Consider the following 19,689-nt stretch of genomic DNA (forward strand, 5'->3'; position numbering starts at 1 on the left):
ACCAGAGCATGGGGACGGGACATGAGCTGTTCAGTTGTGGAGCTGGATCGGGCTGGAGAGAAGCCTCACATGGGCTGCCTTCTCTGCCCAGCCTGGCCTCAGACTTGGTATATGGCTCGAGAGAATTTCCTCTCTTCTCTGGCCTCAGAGGGTCACTTCTGGCTCCTAATTCTTAGAGTGGTCTCTAAGAAACATGGCCAAACACCAAAGGGAAACTCTGCCTCCTGAATCCCCAGGTTTGGCTTGGTCCTCTGGTGACTTAGCCGTGCATACACTTGTACCTCGCAAATGCTTTTTGCTAATAAAACACGGAAATTGCTTTAGGAGACATATTCGTTTCCTAGGGCTGCAACAAAGTACCACAACCTGGGTGGCCTGAAATAGACTTGTATTATCTCAGTTCTGGAAGCGCAACGTCCAAAATCAGGGAGTCATGAGGGCCATGCCCTCTCTGTAACCTGTAGGGGAGAATCCTTCCTAGCTTCTGGTGGTATCCCGGCAAACTTTGGTGCTCCCTGGCTTGCAGCTGCATCATATGTCTGTTTTTGCGGCGCATACTGTTCCCCGTGTGTCTCTGTCTTCATGTGACTCTCTCACAAGGACACCAGTCATGTTAGATTAGGGGCCCATCCCACTTCGACATGACTTCATTTTAACCAACTATATCCACAACAACCCTATTTCCAAATAACATCACAATGTGAGAGTGCTGGGCATTAGGACTTCCACACAACTTTCTTTTGGCAGAGGGGAGGGGCACAGTTTAATCTGTAACAGAAGGGTAAGTTGCCAGAAAATAAAGCTGTAAGCTTTCCTCTAACAAATACTCAGGTCCCGCATGGGAAGCTTGGCAAATACAGACACAGACAAGGCCGGTGTCTCCTTCAGACATCCTTTCTAACAGGTAAGAGACAGTCTTCATTTGTTCTCCTCCAGATCCACTGGCCACCCTTCTCCTTCTCGTTCTGTCCCAGAAGGCAGACCTTTAGAGACCTGTATAGGGGCATCAGCCGGGCCCCTCAGCACAGGAGCCAGGAGGGTGTGGGGAATGCAGGGCTAAGGCACATCCCTGGCTCCTCCCTGCAGAGCGTGCAGTGGCTGGTGGACCTTTCCTACAGCCCGGGTCTGCTAACAGGGCCCCCACCTTGCCTTCAGGCTGCGGGTGGGAAAGGTGCCCCATCGCTACTGGTCTCTAAGTGCTCTGCCATCCTTGGTGCTGTGCTTCCCCCATGCAAACCCTGGTAAAAAGCTGCTTCATTCATCTCCCCTCCGCCACCTCTCTGGGCCCCCATGTGTTCCGGCCAGGCCCCTACGATCCTCAGGGCTCACATTAGTAACCCAGGATAGGCAGCACCGCATCTCCTGTACCTCCCAAGCCAGGTCCTGCAGCCAGGCACACGGGAGGCAGCCACCTGCAGAGTGGCAGAGTCCTGGTCACATGGGACTGGAATCAGACACACTTGGGTGTGAGTGAGTCCCAGCTCCAGCGCTATCCAGTTGTCTGACCTTGAGCAAGGTGCTCAGGCCCCTGCGGCTCATGCTCAGCCATCCACTAAATGAAGATAAGAGCACCCACACCTCATACAAGGTATTTGTGTGGAGCCAATGAGATAGTATTCATACCCAGCACTTCTCCCGGCCACTGACAAGCTGCTGTTCACCCTCAAACAGCAGTTGTTGTTATGTCCCAAGTTTGGTCCTGGTGTGGAGCAGAGTCTCTCATGGCCCAAGGTCCTCAGCTACACCCATTGGGACTGGGCCGGATGCCTGTCTCCCACCCAAAGGCCCTTCTGAAGGATGGGCTTTGGCTCCACCCAGCCCTGGTGGCCTCAGCTGATGGAGGTGTCACACTAGCTTCTCCTCAGCCACCCCCTGCCCAGACACAGACAGGCCACTCAGTGCAGCCTCATTCTTCCCACACACACTGTGAATGAGGGATCTGGGGTGGGGCAGGAGCCCGGGCAAGAGCTCACTAAATGACTGTCTGGCCGGCTCCTCCTGAGGACCACCTGGACCCTGTGTGGCCCCGTCAGGTCTGAAGCAATGGGGAAGGCCAACAAGAAGAAGCCCAAATAGCCCAGTGGTTCCCCACCCACCCCACCCCCAGACACACACTGAGGCCCAGGAAGCAGCACTGGGCTTTCCTGGGTCCAGTGTTCCCTTCAGTGCCCTGGAACTGAGGCAGAGCATGTGAGGCTGGCACTCAAGGCACTCATCACTGGCTCTGCTCTGCATGAAAGGGCCACACCCCAATCCCAGTGCTCCCCATATTGCCTTCCTCTGCACCCTGCTCCCCTCCCCGTGACAGTGCCAGACAGTGGGCTCCTCTCCCATCTACTATCTCATGAGCCACCAGAGAGGGCTCTCTCTGGGAAGGCCACCAAGAACTTAGGACAAGAGTCTGTCTCTCCTTGCATCCACAGCCCTTGGGAAGGGGGTCAGCAAGCAGCTCCACAACCCTTGGAGGTTTCCCGAAGGGGGCGAAGTCCGGGTAGTTCTTCAGAACAAAGGCAGGGTGACAACAGTGTCTGTCCCATTACCCTCCCAGACAACATGCTGCTAGTCTTCCTGAGGTTTCGGGTCGGCTGGGCTCACTCTTTACAGCATCAACAGTATTCCTGTCTAACTGGAGAGGAAGCTCAGTGCTGGACCCTGCCTGCGGGAGACTGCTGTCATGAAGGTCTGGCCACCAGGACCCTCCATGCACCCCTACACCACCCCCATGCCCCTGCACAGCCTGCACTCATTCTGTGCTCCCAGGCCCCCCTCACCTTGGCCTCCCCACCCTGAGCATAGCTTCTTGTCTCCACATGGCTCACAGATGGATGGGGGCCCCAGGTATGTTCTCCAACATAGGAGGAGCCCTGCACATGTGAAACTTACACAGGAACAAGGAAACACAGAGACCGGAAGCGTTCCATTTGGGGTACAAAAATCCCAAACAGTCTTTCTTTTGCCAAATTCCTTCTTCTGCCTTCTTTTCCTTCTGTCTCAGTTCCCTTTTCCCATTCTGATATCAGTATTCCCTTGTCCTTTAAGATGGCCAGACACCCCTTCAGATCCACGTGTGCCCCTCTTGTGCCTGAAAATATGCCACAGCCAGAGAACCAAGAAGAGAACTGGGGGTCACCACCCCTGGTCAGGAATCTCCAGGCATCTCTGGCATCAAACATTATGGGCCCAAGCCAAACCAGCCAGATCAGGCGAGTGGGAAAAGGCAAAGCAGACTTCTGAGGTTGCCTCCGGCCCAGGCATGACTGCTGACTGCCCTGCCTACTGCCGGGCCATCAAGTGTCCTGGAACCTTTAACCAGACCTACAGCCAACCTGGCTCTCAGGCCCTCACCTCTGCCTAACCCAGATTCCTCCCTGACAACACAGGGCACACCTTTCTGCCCAATCCAGCAGCAGCAAAGACAGAGAGAGAGAGAGAGAGAGAGAGAGAGACGCAAGGCACCAGGAGAGAAAAGGAAACCACACAGGGATGCGGTGGTCTGAGGACATCATTTAAATCAACACCCCCCACTGATGGTGCAGGCCTGGCCAGGAGCCCAGTGCCGCTCAGTGCTTCACCTCTTTGCGTTTTTGCGAGGGATGTCAAAGAACTACTAAAATTGAGGAGCCTGGCACTTTCCATTCTTCCATCACCATGGGTTCTGATGGAGAGGAAATCTGTGCCCCAGCCACTCGGACATACCCATGAGTTGGCACCAGTGGCACACACAAAAAAGAGCTGTGCAGAATAAGCCTGCTGCCTCCTGTCTATCGTGGGCACAGGAAAGAGGGCCTCTCCCTTCTTGGGGGTACAGGCCCCCAGAGGCATCAATCACCCGGGAGAAGAGCAGGGAGGAGAGCCCACATGCCCATGCAAAATGACTCTGTGCAGTCTTAATGAAGGCCAGCGATGGATGGTGGCCCGAGCTCGTTAATGAGAAGGAACACGCTGCCGTCTGCTTCCCCTTCCAGGCCCTCCTGTGCCCTCATCCTGGATTGATCTGTGGCACAGTATGTCTCTGAAGTTGCTGGCACTGGGAACTGACTCTGAAGTACACTGAGAGCAGTCAGAGAAAACCAGGTGCCCCCAGGGGGGAGGGCTTAGGGGATGTGCCAGGGGAGGGGCCACCAGTCAGAAAAGGAGGGTGTGGGGCTGGCCAGGCAGGCTCTCATGTTCTCCTGGACACACCCTGGACCAGACTGGGGGTGCTGAGTCTCCAGGAGCCACCAGAACACCCTTAAGGCTGTTCCAAAGCACACCTGCCATCAGGTGCTAACACTTTTTGCCGATATCCTCTTCCAAGTGTCCTGTGCTGGGGCTTCTGTGCCTCATGCCACCGCTCTCTCTGCACGTGGCCTCATGCCTCCTCACTGCCCACCCCACTCCTACACAGAGGCCTCCCCCTCCCTCTCCAGAGAGCCAGCCTGGTCTAATGCAACCCCCAGACCCACCACCCAGGTCCCCCCGATTGAATCTATCCTCATCACACCCTAACTGTCCACCCCCCAAACTCCTCCAGCCATGGCCCCTCTCGCCCCCTTCAGGAAGCCTGCCTGACCACCCAGCCTTTACGTTCCTCCTGCCCCTGAAGATGTAGCCCATCCCCACTAGCACCTCAGCTTTGTAGGGTCTGTGTTCCATGTCATCTCTGCAGTTTCCTGGCCAGTGTCCTGCGAGCTCCATGACAGCAGGACCAAATGACATCACTTTCCTCCACAGGTACCTTGCAGATCACCCAGCAGTGGCAATGCACAGCCATTGGAGAGCTGACCCATGGGCCCAGCTGTGTGAATCAGTACTGGGTTCAAAGGCTGTAGGTGGCAAGGCACAGAGGTGGCAAGGCACAGAGGCCCGATCATTCTTCCTTCAGAAGGCCTCCCTTAAGACTCCAGCCACCAAGTCTGCCCCACCCTCACCTTGGTACAGAGCCACCACTCAGTGCAGTGCTCAATCGCTGTCTGCTTTCATCATTTTACCCTGTCCGGAAGGACTGATTCTGAACTACTTGCGAGGTGCTGTCTGTCTAGGTCTAACCCTGTCCTGTTGTATCACATGACCACTGTTAACACATAGAGGGTCAAAGGGAGGCAAGCAGTGATGGAAGCAATGGACCACCAAGAGCTGACCCCAGGAGGGGCCTGCCAGGGAATGGCTCAATCTTAGCTGTGAGATCACAGTTCTGGCCTGTCTGAGCTGTGTGGTTGGCGGGGGTGGGGGGTGGGGGGGGTGGGGGGGTGGGGGCTGTCAATGGGGTGATGCCCAAGGCCTCTCCAGCACCACCCCTTGAACTCCACGAATGTCTCCTGCCCCCAGGAATGGACCTCTTGCCACTCTATTTCTCCTTATCAGGGAGAGCCTGTCCAGCCCTGCTTGTCACTAATGCCCCTAAGGCCTCTCTCTCACCGCCAAGGTGTCTGGAGAGGGCCCTGGGAAGACTTCTATTTGTGTTTTCCAATCAATAGCATTGACTGGCTCCTGACATCCAGCATTTCCTGAGATCCCAAATGGTTTCAATGCCACAAATGTTCTCCCTAAGCCTTGAAAAACTCCTGCAGTGCATGCCTTTGTGCAGAAATGTCTCCAGAGGGATTTGAAGCTCCAGGCAAAGTTCCCTTGTTGGCCTGCAAAGCGTCCTGCTGGGTTTTCACAACTGGAGGCAAGCTAGACTGGTGGCCGCAGGGTCCAGCTCCAGCTCTGGTTAGGAGCACCTGATCTGCCCTCTGCAGTAGGAAGGGAGGGCAGGGGGAAGTCTGATGCCTGAAAACTCCCAGGGCAGAAGCTGTCACACTCCCACAGCTACCAGGGCTTTGGAACTGGATAAATTCAGCATCACAACCTGGATGTCCCAGGCTTAGGAGAGCACTCTCAATTACAGAGGAGACCTGGGGTCTAGGCCTGGCTCTGCCATCAGCATGCGCTATAAGCTTGGATCTCTCTCTCTCTGCCCAGTCCCCCAGGTAGACAGTGGATAAGGTGGATGATCACTCTAGGCCTTTCTGGACTGAGGCTCTTGCCTGGAAGTCGCCTCCTCTTCCATGCTGGAAGCTCAAGGCGAGGTTCATTCATCAACTTGGCCTTGCATTTCCCTTCTAGGTTGGGGGAGAGGTTTCCTTGAGAGGGTTGTGCCTCTCATCTCTCTCTCTCTCTCTCTCTCTCTCTCTCTCTCGGTTTTCTGGCCTAAAGAACAGGCTTCGGGAAAAACGACACCTGCAGTTCTTTTCCTTCTGAACTGAGAAAAGATCAAGTCCGGTGGCTTCAGGATCTGGAGCTCTGTTCCATGTTTTCCAGCTCAGACACAATGACTTGCCCAGATTTCCTCTGCCCATTCACAATTTCCTCTCCAGATACATTGGGGATTGGGTCCCGAATCTGGGCATCACTCTCAATTCAGAACCTCTCTGGGTTTAAAAGCTCCAGAAGTTTGGTATGTTCCTCCATCCTAAGCTCAAGCCTCTGATACAGCACCCTCACCAGTTGACCATTCAGTGTCAGTTTACATACCACCCAAGACGGGTCACTCACTACCTTTCCAAGCTGGCCGTTTTCTTGTTAGATTGGTCCAAATGTCAGAAGGCTGGCTCCTTGGGATTTCCTTTCTTTGGCCCTTATTGTGACCATGAAAGCCCCTCCCCCCAAAACCAACTGCTTCCCTTTCTCCACGTCAGACCTTCAGATTATGAGGGGACAGGACCTTCTGAATAGTCTCTTTCCCCCTCACTCTGGTTCCCTCAGCTCTTCTGTCAGCCCCACCACTTCACTGGCACCGTCCTAATGGGACAGCACCCACCACTGAGCTTGAATGCTTTACATGGTCACAGAGGAGCAGCACAGAGGAGGGAAGGGGGCTGTCACCTCCCTGGTGGGCATATCCTACCTCTCATCTCCCTTATGAATCCCACTGAGCATGCCAGGGTCTCCCTAGGAGAAATGTGGCTCCTTAAAGCTCTGAATCCTTCCCCAGGAACACAAGGACCTGACAAGTGGCCCCCTCTTCTGCGTGTGGGTGCTCTTCCTCCTTGCGCTCCCCCCTCCCCCTGGCCCTCTTCCCCCCTTCCCCTCCCTCACCTCTCCTGCCTTCTCCCTCCTTGTTCCCACTCTCCCCTCTCCCTCCTTGTGCCATTGTTGCTGCTTAATAGGGTGTTTCTGGGATGAATAGTGTTTTCAGCCCTGGCTGGGAATACATCCGGCCTTTCCCAGCCCCGCCCTGTCCTCATGGGCGCTGGTGGAGTTCTGTGGAGAGCTAGCCCAGACAATGGGCCAGCAGATTCACTTGAGAACTCACAAAAGCCCCACTTCCCTCCGCACAGTGCAGAGTGACAGGCACAGGGAACAGATCCCCTTCCCTGCATGCAGCCCACGTGGGTTACTGTGAAGGCATGGGGCCCTGTGCAGCAAGGCTGGAGCCCTAGGTCCTCGACCCGGGAAAGCCAGTGACAAGGACCAGCCTCTCTCTAGTCAGAGCTCCCAGAGGCTGGGCAAGCCCTCCCCGCCCCCTGCCCCATGCATTCATTGGGAATATGAGCACCTCCATGCCTGACACGTGGAAGCATCTTGGTGTATTCGCAGAAGGCCCCACATCCTGTGTTTAGAATAGGAGGGGCGAGGGCTTGCAAAAGGGAAGATGGGATACACAGCTCAGGGCATTACGGGATGGGGGCAGAAATGTGCCCAGGATGTGGGTAAGAGCACTGGGGGCCCATTCAGGTTTGGGTGAATGGGCCAGTGACCAAATCAGCGGGGGAACAAGACACTAGCGAGGCCGTCAGCCTACAGTCTTCTCAGGGGAGGAGGCTTATCTGCAATGTATTGGTCCCTAACTCTGTACCAGGAGACCGTGAATTTAAAGGCAGCAACGTGTTGGAGGCCTGGAGAGGGAACGCCAAGTTCTGGAATGCGGGTGGGGAGAGTGCATAGGCGGTAAGCAGGGACATGAATGGTTATTCTTCAGCCTCCCAAGGACGGTCAAGTGGTAATATCTAAATGTGGCCATGTTCCAAGACTTCTATTAATTTTTAAATTGAGTAATACAATCAAGTGTACACTCTTTCTGGTAAGGTGTCAATTCTCTTTGCATCCTCCTGATTTCCATCACCAGTACTACAGGCTGGACAGGAGGGGGGTCACCATTTCCCCACATCGTAAGAACTGCCCTAACGTATGATGTGATGACAACTGGCAAACAGCAAACTGTGTCCCTCCTGGAAGCTCCCTTGATGCTTCACATCTTGGGTTCACATCGCAGCAAAATGACATGGAGCTTTACTCTACAACAGCCAAAATTCAGTGTTAAGGCTAGAAATGGCCAGAGACAGTTGAGCTGTGTTTTATGTTTCACGATGTTCCTTAGGTACACCTGCCCTTCCTTTTAAAAAATGATGCAAAGCTTTACTTACCAGCAGAGGAAAATACACACCTGCCTTATTTAAAGGACCCCTACCTAGCCAGTTATGATGCAGCTAACAGAGCACTGGAGGTGAAGTCAGAAGACATGGGTTCCAATCCAGCTATATAATAGCAGTGTGACCTTGGGCAACCTACACAACCTCTCTGAGCCCCAGATTTCTCACCAGTAATATGGGTAAAATATACCTGTTTCTCAAGGTAATATGAAGGTCTAATGATGCTATTGTAAAGTGTTTTTTATGGTACCTGGCCCATAATAATCACTCATTATCTATTATTATTTTGAAACAGTTGGATAAAAAGTTAAGATATATGCTTTTTAAAAATTTTTTAACTTTTTTTTTATTTTTGAGAGACAGAGAAAGAGAGAGAGAGAGAGAGAGAGAGAGAACAAGTGGGGGACAGGAGGAGAGAGGGGAAGACACAAAATCAGAAGCAGGCTCCAGGCTCCGGGCTGTCAGCCCAGAGCTCAATGTGGGGCTCGAACCCACAAACGGTAAGATCATGACCTGAGCCAAAGTCGGATGCTTAACCAACTGAGCCACCAAGGCGCCCCGATATATGCCTTTTATGACGAGTGTAAGGTCTGTGTCTAGACAGGGGTCCCATGCCCCTTCATTTTTTGCATGTGGACCTCCAATTGTTCCTGCACCAATTGTTGAAGAGACTGTCTTTGCTCCATTTTATTGCCTTTGCTCCTCTGTAAAAGAGAACTTGACTATAGTTGTAGGGGTCTTTTTCTGGGCTCTCTATTCTGTTCCATTGCTATGTGTATTCTTTTGGAATACCACACTCTCGGGGTGCCTGGGTGGCGCAGTCGGTTGAACGTCCGACTCCGGCTCAGGTCGTGATCTCGCAGTCCGTGAGTTTGAGCCCCACATCGGGCTCTGTGCCAACAGCTTGGAGCCTGAAGCCTGTGTCTCCCTCTCTCTCTGATCCTCCCCTGTTCATACTCTGTCTCTCTCTGTCTCAAAAAAATAAATAAACGTTAAGGAAAAAAAAAAAAAGGAATACCACACTCTCTTGATTACTGCAGCTTTATAGTAAGTCTTCCCTCCTCTGTGCTGCTCCTCTGTCACCATGTAAAGCATTCAAGCTCAGTGGTGGGTAGTGTCAGTTCTCCACCTCTGCTCTTCAACATTGTTTTGGTTATTTGACATCTTTTGTCTCTCCATACAGACCTTAGAATCATTTTGTCTATGTCCATAAAATAACTTGCTGGGATTTTCATTAGGATTGCATCGAATCTATAGCTCAAGTTGGGAAGAAGTGACATCTTGACAATATTGAATCTTCCTGTCCACGAACATGCAATATCCCCCTATTTAGTTCTTCTTCAATTTTGTTCATCAGAGTCTTGCCGTTCATTTCATAAAGATCTCACCCATATCTTGCTAGATTTTATTTTTGAGGGGATGCTAACATATGCTTTTAATAAACAGCCCTTAGAATTTATAAAATGTTTTCACAGACATCATCACATCTTCAAAAGACAGTTGAGAGATAGGTATGTGCCCTATTGCTTGAGATCTTATTACACACACTAGCCATAGTACCATCAGTCAAATGGATCTTGGCTTGCATTCCCTGGACCTCTGTAGGGAACATACCATCTTGGCTGGGAAAGAACACAGCTCTAGGGGAAGTCCTCCAGCCTGTTCAAGAGCACACCCTCCCAAGTGGCCTTAGTTTACCACCCAGAAGCTGGGCTGAATGATGTTCGCTACGATGGTCTATGCTGGCAGTTGGCAAACTTTCCGTCAAGGGACAAATAGTAAATATTTTAGGCTTTGTGAGCCATAAGGTTTCTGTTACACCTATGTAAATCTGCCATTGCCATTACAGCATGAAAACAGGTTACAGGCTTCATCGTGCCCGTGGCCTACCGTTTGCCCACCCAAAATCTAGACAGGAAAAGGGTCTGGCCTGGACAAATGTGCAGACAGAATTTGTTGAGTGAGATTTAAATTTTTTCATGTAATTTTTAATCAACTAATTCGTTATTTTTAACATACAATAATAAAATAGCCTTTGAGCTATCAGTACACCTACAAACTTCTGCAGAAGTCTTTGTGACCCTTCAGAACACCAGAAAGACACCAGCTGTGTCCCTGGGGATATTTAGTGAACAAAAACAAAATTAAATATAGTTTATATTGAGTACTCTAAGCAAAGTATATCCATGGAAGATGACTGGCCTAAGTCTGGTCTATGATGCCATTCTCTCTGGCTTACTGGTTTCCACCAGCTTCAGGAAGGAGTTTAAGTTCTTCCTAGAAGGCCTGAAGGAAAACAGAAGAAGCATGGGGAACACAAGTCTCACTCACCACTACTGAATTTTCAGAGACACATGGGTAACTAGTGTTCCTGTCAGCTGGGAGTCTGTAAACTTGGCACATCAACAGAAACATGTTGTCATGTTTAGGGAAGAGTCCCCTTTGATCTGATGGGGCCATAATCAGAGGCACAATGAAGGAGATCAGTTGAGAGAAAATGCAACATAGCAAAACCAGGTGGTAGAAGGAGAGGAGTCAGCAGATGGGCAAAGGGGGCTTCAGAAGGGAAGCCAACAGCAAGATGCTCAATCAAAACAAGCCAAGGCCTACCCAGGAATCATGGGGAAATGGCAAAACTCTGCCCGCCCTCCACAGCCTAGAGGGCAGCTGGGGGATAATGGACACAGCAAGGCTCCTGTCACCACCAATACTGAATTTCTGCAACTACAACCAAAGAGTACCAAGGAGTGCCAGCAACCACTAAAAGCTAGGAGAGAGTCAAGGAACAGATTATTCCTCGGAGCTTCCAGAAGGAATCGATTTGGCCAACACCTTGATTTCAGACTTCTGGCCTCCAAAACGGTGAGAGAATAAATCTTTGTTGTTCTAAGCAACTAGCTTGTGGCAATTTTTTATGGTAGCCCTAGGAAGCTAATCCAGCCAGGAATGGCATGTTCCCTCCATGACTCCAGGGGCACGGTCTGTCTTGTCTACACCTATATCCTCAGGTCCAGGCACATTGTAAATACTCACCACCTGCTCAGTGCATGGATGGCCAAGGCTGCTGCAAGCCCTGAGCTGGCTGATGGGTGGCCCCTGGGCCTGAGAGTAGGACAAGGGGTGGGAGATAGCTGGTCAAGGCACTGGCCTGAAGGCTGTGGAATTCTCTGACTTGCGAAGTCCTAAGTTCAAGTGCATTGGAGCACTGGGGTGAGGAAGTGTAGCAAGTGACAGCAAAGGTTGGAAGTCCAGCAGGAAGTAGTAATCAGGTTCCTGAGAAAACCATGACCCTGGATCTTGTGACTATCCTGAAAAACTACTTTCATCACCTCAGTCTGTAAAAGAATCCTTGGAGCTAAGTGGTATGAACTATCAGGGCCCTGGGGAGGACAGCGATGGTCAGGGAAGATTTCCTGCAAGAGCCAGACTACAGGCACCTCTCGGATTCTGCAAAGGATTTGGATGGGAGAAGACATAAGGGATTGGAAGGTTTGGAGCAATGTTTCCCAAAGGGTAATATGTGGAACTGGGAAACAAGAATATATGCTCCAGGGAAAAAAATGTTATGTGGTCCAGTTAGTTAGAAAAGTTAATTAAACCAGTGTCCTTACCACAAGACTCTTTGGTAAGGATAAAGGGGTGGGTTGTGAAGCGGGGCTCCAGAAACAGACCATCCTCAGTAGCTAATACTGGTCAAGTATTCTGGCTGCCAAGGAGAGGGATGGTAAATGGTAAATGGGTGGCAGAGAGTGGGCATGGCAGGGCCAGGCTGGTGTCAGCCTACAGAACATGGGACCTGTCCCCACCATTCTCAGCCTTCCACCCATACGACTCAGGAGGTGGTCTGAAGCCAGAGGTGAGGAGGGCCCAGGCTGTGGTAGAGACATACCTGGTAAGACACACGAACATGAGTGTCACTATGCCTTCTCTGGTGAGGAAGGAGATTTCCTAATTACAAAAAGAAGGCAAGATGACAGGGCACGCACTGTGTTTATTTTCATTTCATATCCTTTCAGATGAGCTTAATGACAATGCTCTATCTTGGTACAACTACAGTGCCCCCAAACAGCACATTGATCCTGATTGTATCCATTCTCAGCTCACTCCTTGCTGGGAATCTCTGCCCTAACTCCCCAAACTGTGCTCATGTCAAGAGGGGGCCATGGGAAGTGAAGCAGGTAAGAAGGAGCCCCATGCCTGGGGCAGGGGAGGGTGGCCCTCACCACTCCCTGAGCACAACCCAGCCCAGCTGACCCCCGACTTCATCTTCAGAGCCCCATCTTCTCCAATGATCCCTGCTTCCCAGCATCCTGGGCCTCTGAAATTCTCTCCCCACTTCTGGCAAAGAACCCCAGGCAGAACAGTGTGGTAAGTCCCACGGGCCGTACTGTCTGGCCCCTGTAAATCCACCCATCACAGGCTGCCTTTGCTCTTCTCCCTTTCCTGTGCACCTTTATCTAGCAGGCAGTCTCTACAGATGTGCTAAAATCATGGATAAAGCACGTGTGTTTTCCAAAGTGGAGCTCCGCCCTCCTACCTAGGGAATCAAGAATGCCCAGCTAGGTCACCAGAAGAATGCTTGACAGGCTCTGGGAGGCTCCTGGGCTCCCTCAACCTGCACTTTTGGTACCTCCAGGCAGGAAAATTGAGGGAAGCTGATCCCTGGTGGTTTCTCAACCTCCTCCATCTTCAATTTACATAAAGCATCCAAAAGAACAGCCTCCCCAAAAGATGGGGTCTTTCTGCAATTACTGGAGAATGAGGCAGACCCTCATGGTGGATCAGCCTCACCTACCCTCCACCCAGCTGCCTCTGCTCCCACATGGCCTGAGGGACTGTCGGGGTGACCAGCCCCAAAGCTGCCGCCCCCCTCATTACTTTTGCTCGGCAGAATCGGCTCCTGTGTAGATCATTTGTCACTCAAAATACAGCCCTGACACTGGGGACTGGATACCTGTCACCAGGTACAAAGCTCTCTTCCCCCAAGGTCCTCTGGTTAAAGCAGAGAGGTGGAAGAGCTAGGCACGGTTGACCAAAACCAGCAACTTTTGTCAAAAAATAGGTCTCTTTCAGACTGGCTAAGCTCGAGCATATTGTATAAACACTACACATAGATGCTTTAAAGCAATTTTTAAAGTTTGCCTTCTGTAAATTACATCACCATCTCCCCTGACCACCTCACAACTGTGACTTGCTGCAGAATTCATTTTCTCATGCCTACACACGGGATCCACAGAAGCCAGCTTGGGTTTGCACCCTCAAATCCCTTGCCATGACCCCTCCACTGGGAGGTATTTCTCTCAATCATGAACTTTACCCCACAGTGAGAATCCAAAATGACCCCTAGCTCCAAAGCCTAAAGGCCCCACCCCCACAGGCCCTCTTCCCAAACAGGCTGTGAAAGATGTCCCACTCCACAGTGCCCACCTGCTCCGCAAAGAACTGTGCCTGTCTCCCACAGCCCCTCGCCCTCCCCACCCTTTCCACCACCCCAGCAGCTGCCTTCTTTCCAGAACCACCGCAGAAAGATGAAAGGGACCATGTCCCTTAAACACAAGAGAATATTTTGAACAGAGAATTAACAGCAAATTAAACTGGTTTCATTGTACTCATTCATGCACAAAATGAGTGTGGGAGTTAAGCAGAGAAAAACCAAACAGGCAACGCGTCGCGATAATCAGAGGGCAGAACCAAGCCTCAGAAGGAAATGATCACTCAGGGGAGGAAAGCGCCACGCGGCCTGGGCTCCTAATTGGTCGGCAGCGCTGCCTCTTCTCACAGCCGGCCTCCTTTCCAGGGCTGGGAACTGCACAGGGTGACTGTGGAGCTGACTCCAATGAGCTCCCTTTGGCAGCAGCCAGTCCCGTCAAGGCGGACGCACCCTCCCCCAAGTGCCCAGGCGCCTGCCCCCTCCCAAGGACTGCAGGGGCTCTGGGGCCAGAGCAGATGCTTGCACTGGCTCTGCACAGGCTCAGGAAGCAATGTTACAGCAACAACCAACTAGGGCCCACGTTCCTCCAGCCAGTCTCCCTCCCAGGCACATTTGGCTGCAGTGAGGTCGCGGTGGAACTGCTCAGCATAGGCATGACGTCCGAGTCCACGGGTCTCCTGTGGATTCATCAGAATCCAGGATTAGCAGCAAGAGAATAACAGCCTGTAGAATGCCGAACAATTTTAAACAACCTCACAAATCTCTTTTCCACCAACTCTGCCTGGTTAATCCATTATCTGGTTCCCATCTCTGGTGGGTACCCGGGCCCCTCCTTTTGCAGAGGCCTCACCACTGCCATCCCTAGAAACGTACACAGGGCCCTGGCTGGTGGGAGGGGAATGTCCATGAGCAGGCAGTAAGTGAGAGGACCCTGGACCCCCAGCCCCCAGGACCAGCTGAGAAGGTGATCTTATGCAAATTCATTTTTAATGGCAAGTAATGCTGTTAAATGTGCCAAATTCCCCATACAGGCCCACACACCTGGCCTCGGGGCAAGCTGGGGCCTCGCTCCTGGGCAGACTGCTTTAGAGGTCAGAGAGGGTACATGTGACACCCCAGCTCCTCCCTGCCCCCACCCTCCTCCACACACCCACCCTGGCTTTTCCAGCACAAAGGGGGCACCCCTCAACAGCCAGACTCCATGAGCTGCAGGGGTACCTGGCATGCAAGAGCCCAGGCTGGAGCCACATGCTAGCAGGCTGCTCAGGACCTCACCTGCCTTAACCACCTCGCACAAAACACTCTGCCACCCTTGGCTTGTCGCAGAGCAACCCAGGGATCTAAGTATGGTGCTTGCACTTCCTTTTCTATTTCTTCTTAATACATAAAAGAAGATAAAAGGAAGAAGTTAAGCTTAGTCCTTCTGAGTGTACAGATGGCCCCTGGTGCCCTCCCTGGGGCTCTGGTAGGGGTCATGTGTCAGGCACAGCTTCCCAGGTGTCCTGAGAGAAGCACAGGAGGACAGAATGCAGAAGGGTGACCAGCGTGCCCTAACAGTGTGTTCATTTCAGCGTGACACTGCAGCTTATAGATGCCTGGCAAAGAGCGTATAATCTGGTTTAGGCCAAATGAACCCTTATAAAAATAGAATCAGTGGCTCTAAAAGATTCCTGCAAAGAACTCACAAGTTGAGCCATTCCAGTACTGCAAGCGTAAATAAGGCCCATGAGCCTGAGGTTGCTGACACTTGCCCTACATCTAGTAATTGCTCTTCATCAGCCACACAAGGAGCTAAGAGCCATGCTAGTCTAATCAGATCTGAAAAGAAATTGGCCAAAAACATCAAATAATCAAGAAGACTATTTGAGATGTGGATATATACCTGCTACTGCTAATGATGCACCTTTCCCTGAGTGTGTATTTTGCCTTGCTCTCCCAGCTAATGAGATTAAGGAGACATTTTAATCATAGCAAGATATTTTAAAATATTGTTTCTTTCATCTTTATCTGATTTTTAAGTAATTTTTATTTTACTGTGTATATTAAGATGCACAGAATATATTAGTACAGCAGCACAGACACAGTCACACAACACAGAAATATATAGGTACTGGAGTGCATGCTTGACCCAAGGTCCCAGAGATTTACCACCATCCTCCTTCTAGAGAGTCAAGCCAAAGCCCTCTACCCCCTCCTGGATTCCTGGCTCCCTCCTCTTACCTGTTTTGACTCTTACCTCTTCTCTGTGTTTGCTCTCTGAATACCTTCCAATAAGTCCATTTGCCTCCACCCCCATTGGCATCACTAACTCATGCCGGCCCCCTCTCCTGCTGGACAACAGCATCAACCTAACTTCGGTCTCGCCCCCCTTTATCCCCGTCCCAAACCCATCCTCCATCTTGCAAACAGGTAAGGCTCCCTAAAATGCAAATCTGGTCATAACCCTCTGGCCCAAAAGCTTTCAACAGCTTCGTGGACCTAGGGGGAAAGTCCAAGCTTCCTTCTCCTCCTCCTCCACATCATCATCATCGTTACCAATAACATCCAGTAATCCCTTTCTATTGCCAGGCACCGTTGCTAAATGTCCTGCATCCGCTACCTCTCTGAATCTCCACAGGCCTTTCAGAGGCGATCATAGGTACTCTGTCCACTCTGCAGATGAGGCTTAAAGAGTTTAAAAGACCTTCTAGGTCCCCGCAGCTCAGTGCTGCCTCTGCTTTCCACCCCAGCCCTCTTTCACTACAGTGACCAGCTCCTTAGAGCTCTTCTCAGTGCTGGCATGTCCGTCCTCTCTTTCACCCAAGCCTTACCTCCCTCCCCTTCCCTTTCCCTGGGTGACTCTTCTCACTGGCTGGCTTTAGCGTGGATGCTGCCATCAATGACATGTCTCCCGCCTAGGCCACAGTCACTAACGGCTGCTGAAGCAGTAGGTGAAAGGCCTATGGGGAAACCAAGTCAAGCCAAACCTGTTCAAGCCTCTGGCTCTAACTTCCAGTTTACAGGGTGTGCAAGAGCCCCAGCAGCACGCTAATTAACTGACACCATGGGGGTGTGATCAGCAAAACCCAGACTCCGTGAAACTCTGCAGGACACACAACCTGGTCATTCAACAATCAAATTACTTGAGAAAATAAGACGGCAGGGGAACCTATGGATTAGAAGAGACAAGTCAGCCAAATGTAACAGGTGGATCTTGTCTGGATCCTGATTTGAATAAACCAACTATAAAAACTTTTATGAGACACACAGGGAAATTTCAACACTGACTGGATATTGGAGAACACTAAGAAGTTAGGTTAATTTTTTTAGATGTAATAATGGTATTGTAGTTATGTTAAAGAAAGGAAAGATCAACATATTTATCTATGTAAAAATTATTAAATTATGCTTATTATGGATAAATAAGACCAAAAGATAAAAGCTGTTTTAAAAACAAGTTGCCTACCCCAAGCCCCCAAGTATGAATTAGGTATTTGTATGAATTCCAAAGAATCCCTGAATTTTCCCGTCAGACCAATCACTACATGTTTAAGTAACAATTTCATTAATGCCATTCTTTCCCATGCAACTGTTAGCTGTGTGAGGGCAGAAATGTGTCTTTTGGTCAGCGGTGGGTCCTCTGGACGTGTATGTATGTACACCCACGCATGCACATTCCCCCCAACACCTACAGACACCCACAAGTACCTCTACCCACACACATGCCCCTCCCACCTCTCTGCCCAAGGCTACCCTCCCACTCGGCCCCATGAGCCCACACTGGAAGAAGAGGCTCCATGACCCACCTGGCCCCACCAGGTCACGTCACAGTGTGCTTGCTATCTCCTCACTTCTGAGGCTCAAGGTTCTTCCTCTCCCTTCCAACACCTCTACTCACCTCTAACTCACCCTACACACATGCCATTGCCAGAGCCTTCTTCCTTAATTACCACTTTCACCCAGCCTCCTCCTGGCACAAAATCCTTAGGGTATTAGCTCTACTCAACCAATTACAAAAAATGAGCAGCCAGTATGCACATGCACCATGCTAGGCCTACTGGCAGATCTAAAGTTGTACACGATTAAGATACCTGCTCCTAAAGGCCTCAGTTTCTCAGCCAGGACGGTCACAATTACAGCCACCCAGACTGAGTACCTACTGTGTGCTTTACCTACATCACCCCACATGCTTCCCACAGAAGCCTAATGGGCAGACTGTATTATCACATTTCTATAGAAAGAGAAACCGGGCTCAAAGATGAGGCCTCAGAACATGCTGCAACCAGGGCCTGATTCCAACCAAGGTCTTATCTAACCCTAAAGTCCATTCTCCTAGGATAGTTTTATCAGCTTATACACCAAAGACATTCCTGACCCACCTGGCCTATGTATTGCCACTCCTGGCCTAGAAAGAAGCTCTGAGTCCATCAGTCACTCCATCATCTCACAAACTCACCAGTTATAGTTATGACTTCCCACCACTATCCTTGCTGTGTGTGCCTACCCTCCCCTCAATAAACCCAAAGTTGCATGTGTATTTGGGCACTTGAAAACAAGGAAGAGATCAACTTTAGAATGTGATAAACATTATCCTTGGAAATACATTTATTCTGTACAACAGAAAGGGGTACTTGAGCTGGGGCTTAGCACACGAGAAGTGTGCTAGTCAAAGAAACGTGGAAAGGAATTCTAGGCAGAGGGAACAGCAAGAGCAAAGGCACTGACACATGCAAGAATTGTGTGTTTGGGGGGATCAGCAAGCTGCCCAGTGTAGGATCTCAGAAGGACTGACAAGAGCGAATTAACACTCAGGTCAACCTGAGTTAGAAGCTGTCTCATTCTCTGCCTAGAACATCCAGCAAAAATTTTCCTTAATCCCCAGGTCCTCATGGCTGAGGATGATGAGAAAGAGAATGATTAGGACAATGATGATGAACTTCATGCATCAAGAGTCCAAAGTGTCTTTTCTACTCCTAACTCCTGGGAAACGCCCATGATATGAAGAGCCCACGGCCCTCTGCTTGCCCTCCACTCACCGATCCACACTACACAAAGAAGTTAAGAAAATCGGAACTGCTACGTAGGGGCATCTACCTCATCTGTTAGGAGACCACTAAGAACTGGCTCAAGACACCCTCTAAGACCATGCCGCCCTGCATGCTGCCCTCAGGAGGCTGGCCAGAATCAGAAGTGGGAGCTGAGCTCCCAGCCAGCATGCTGTATACCTGGCATGGCATACGTTTCATTCCCACAAGGAAGCAAAACATCAGGGCGCTTCCGGGGACTGGAGGCAGAGCTCCCGAAGGCTGGACCCACCTCCTGAGAAGGCCTGGAGCTTCTCAGCCTGGAAATGAAATGACACACGCAGAGGGCAGACAGTTCCACACGGGAGCATCAGCTGTTTCCTCAGTAAGCAGACAGACCCGCGCAGACACTGCTCTCCTCCACAGATGGGCGCCTAGAAAACACAAAATCGCTTCCAAACTACACACTGTGCTGAAGCCCTGTATCACCTGCCAGCATGCTGACTGCCGAACCTCTCCTGCAATCTCCTGGGAGTCTGGAGCATCAGGGCTGGCCTGCCACCAGCGACACAGAGAAGGCCAATCTGTGCCACTAAATGAGACCATGGGGTCAGCAGGAAGGAGGAACCAGTGGAGACTGGGCTGGAAATCCTACAGACTCAGCTTCTCCACCCAGTCCTGCCTTCAGCACTCAGTGCCACTGTGATCAAGTCATTTTCCCCAGCTGAACACGGGCTGCTAATGAATCCCTTTTATAGGATGACACTTGGAGGTGACGACTGTAAAAACGTAACTTAGAGGAGGCTGGGCATGAAGTGGATAGCTGAGATGACAAAACACTTGGCCTCTGTGCAGCCACACC

General features: G+C 51.0%; 1 protein-coding gene across 2 annotated transcripts in view; it reads right to left on the reverse strand.

Annotated features, from left to right (window-relative positions):
- EPHB1 (EPH receptor B1) overlaps positions 1-19,689 on the reverse strand; it is a 430,500-nt gene that overhangs the window by 303,045 nt on the left and 107,766 nt on the right. The window contains exon 1 of one of the 2 annotated variants that reach the window (XM_060638722.3): positions 4,609-5,061. The exons of the other annotated variant lie outside the window; for it this stretch is intronic. The gene's annotated coding sequence lies outside the window, so the exon portion shown is untranslated. Of the gene's footprint in view, positions 1-4,608; positions 5,062-19,689 lie in introns of those variants that run through there. 2 annotated transcript variants of the gene reach the window in all.

Source organism: Panthera onca, chromosome C2 (assembly GCF_046562875.1).
Source record: "Panthera onca isolate mPanOnc1 chromosome C2, mPanOnc1 haplotype 2, whole genome shotgun sequence".
NCBI classification, from domain to species: domain Eukaryota; kingdom Metazoa; phylum Chordata; class Mammalia; order Carnivora; family Felidae; genus Panthera; species Panthera onca.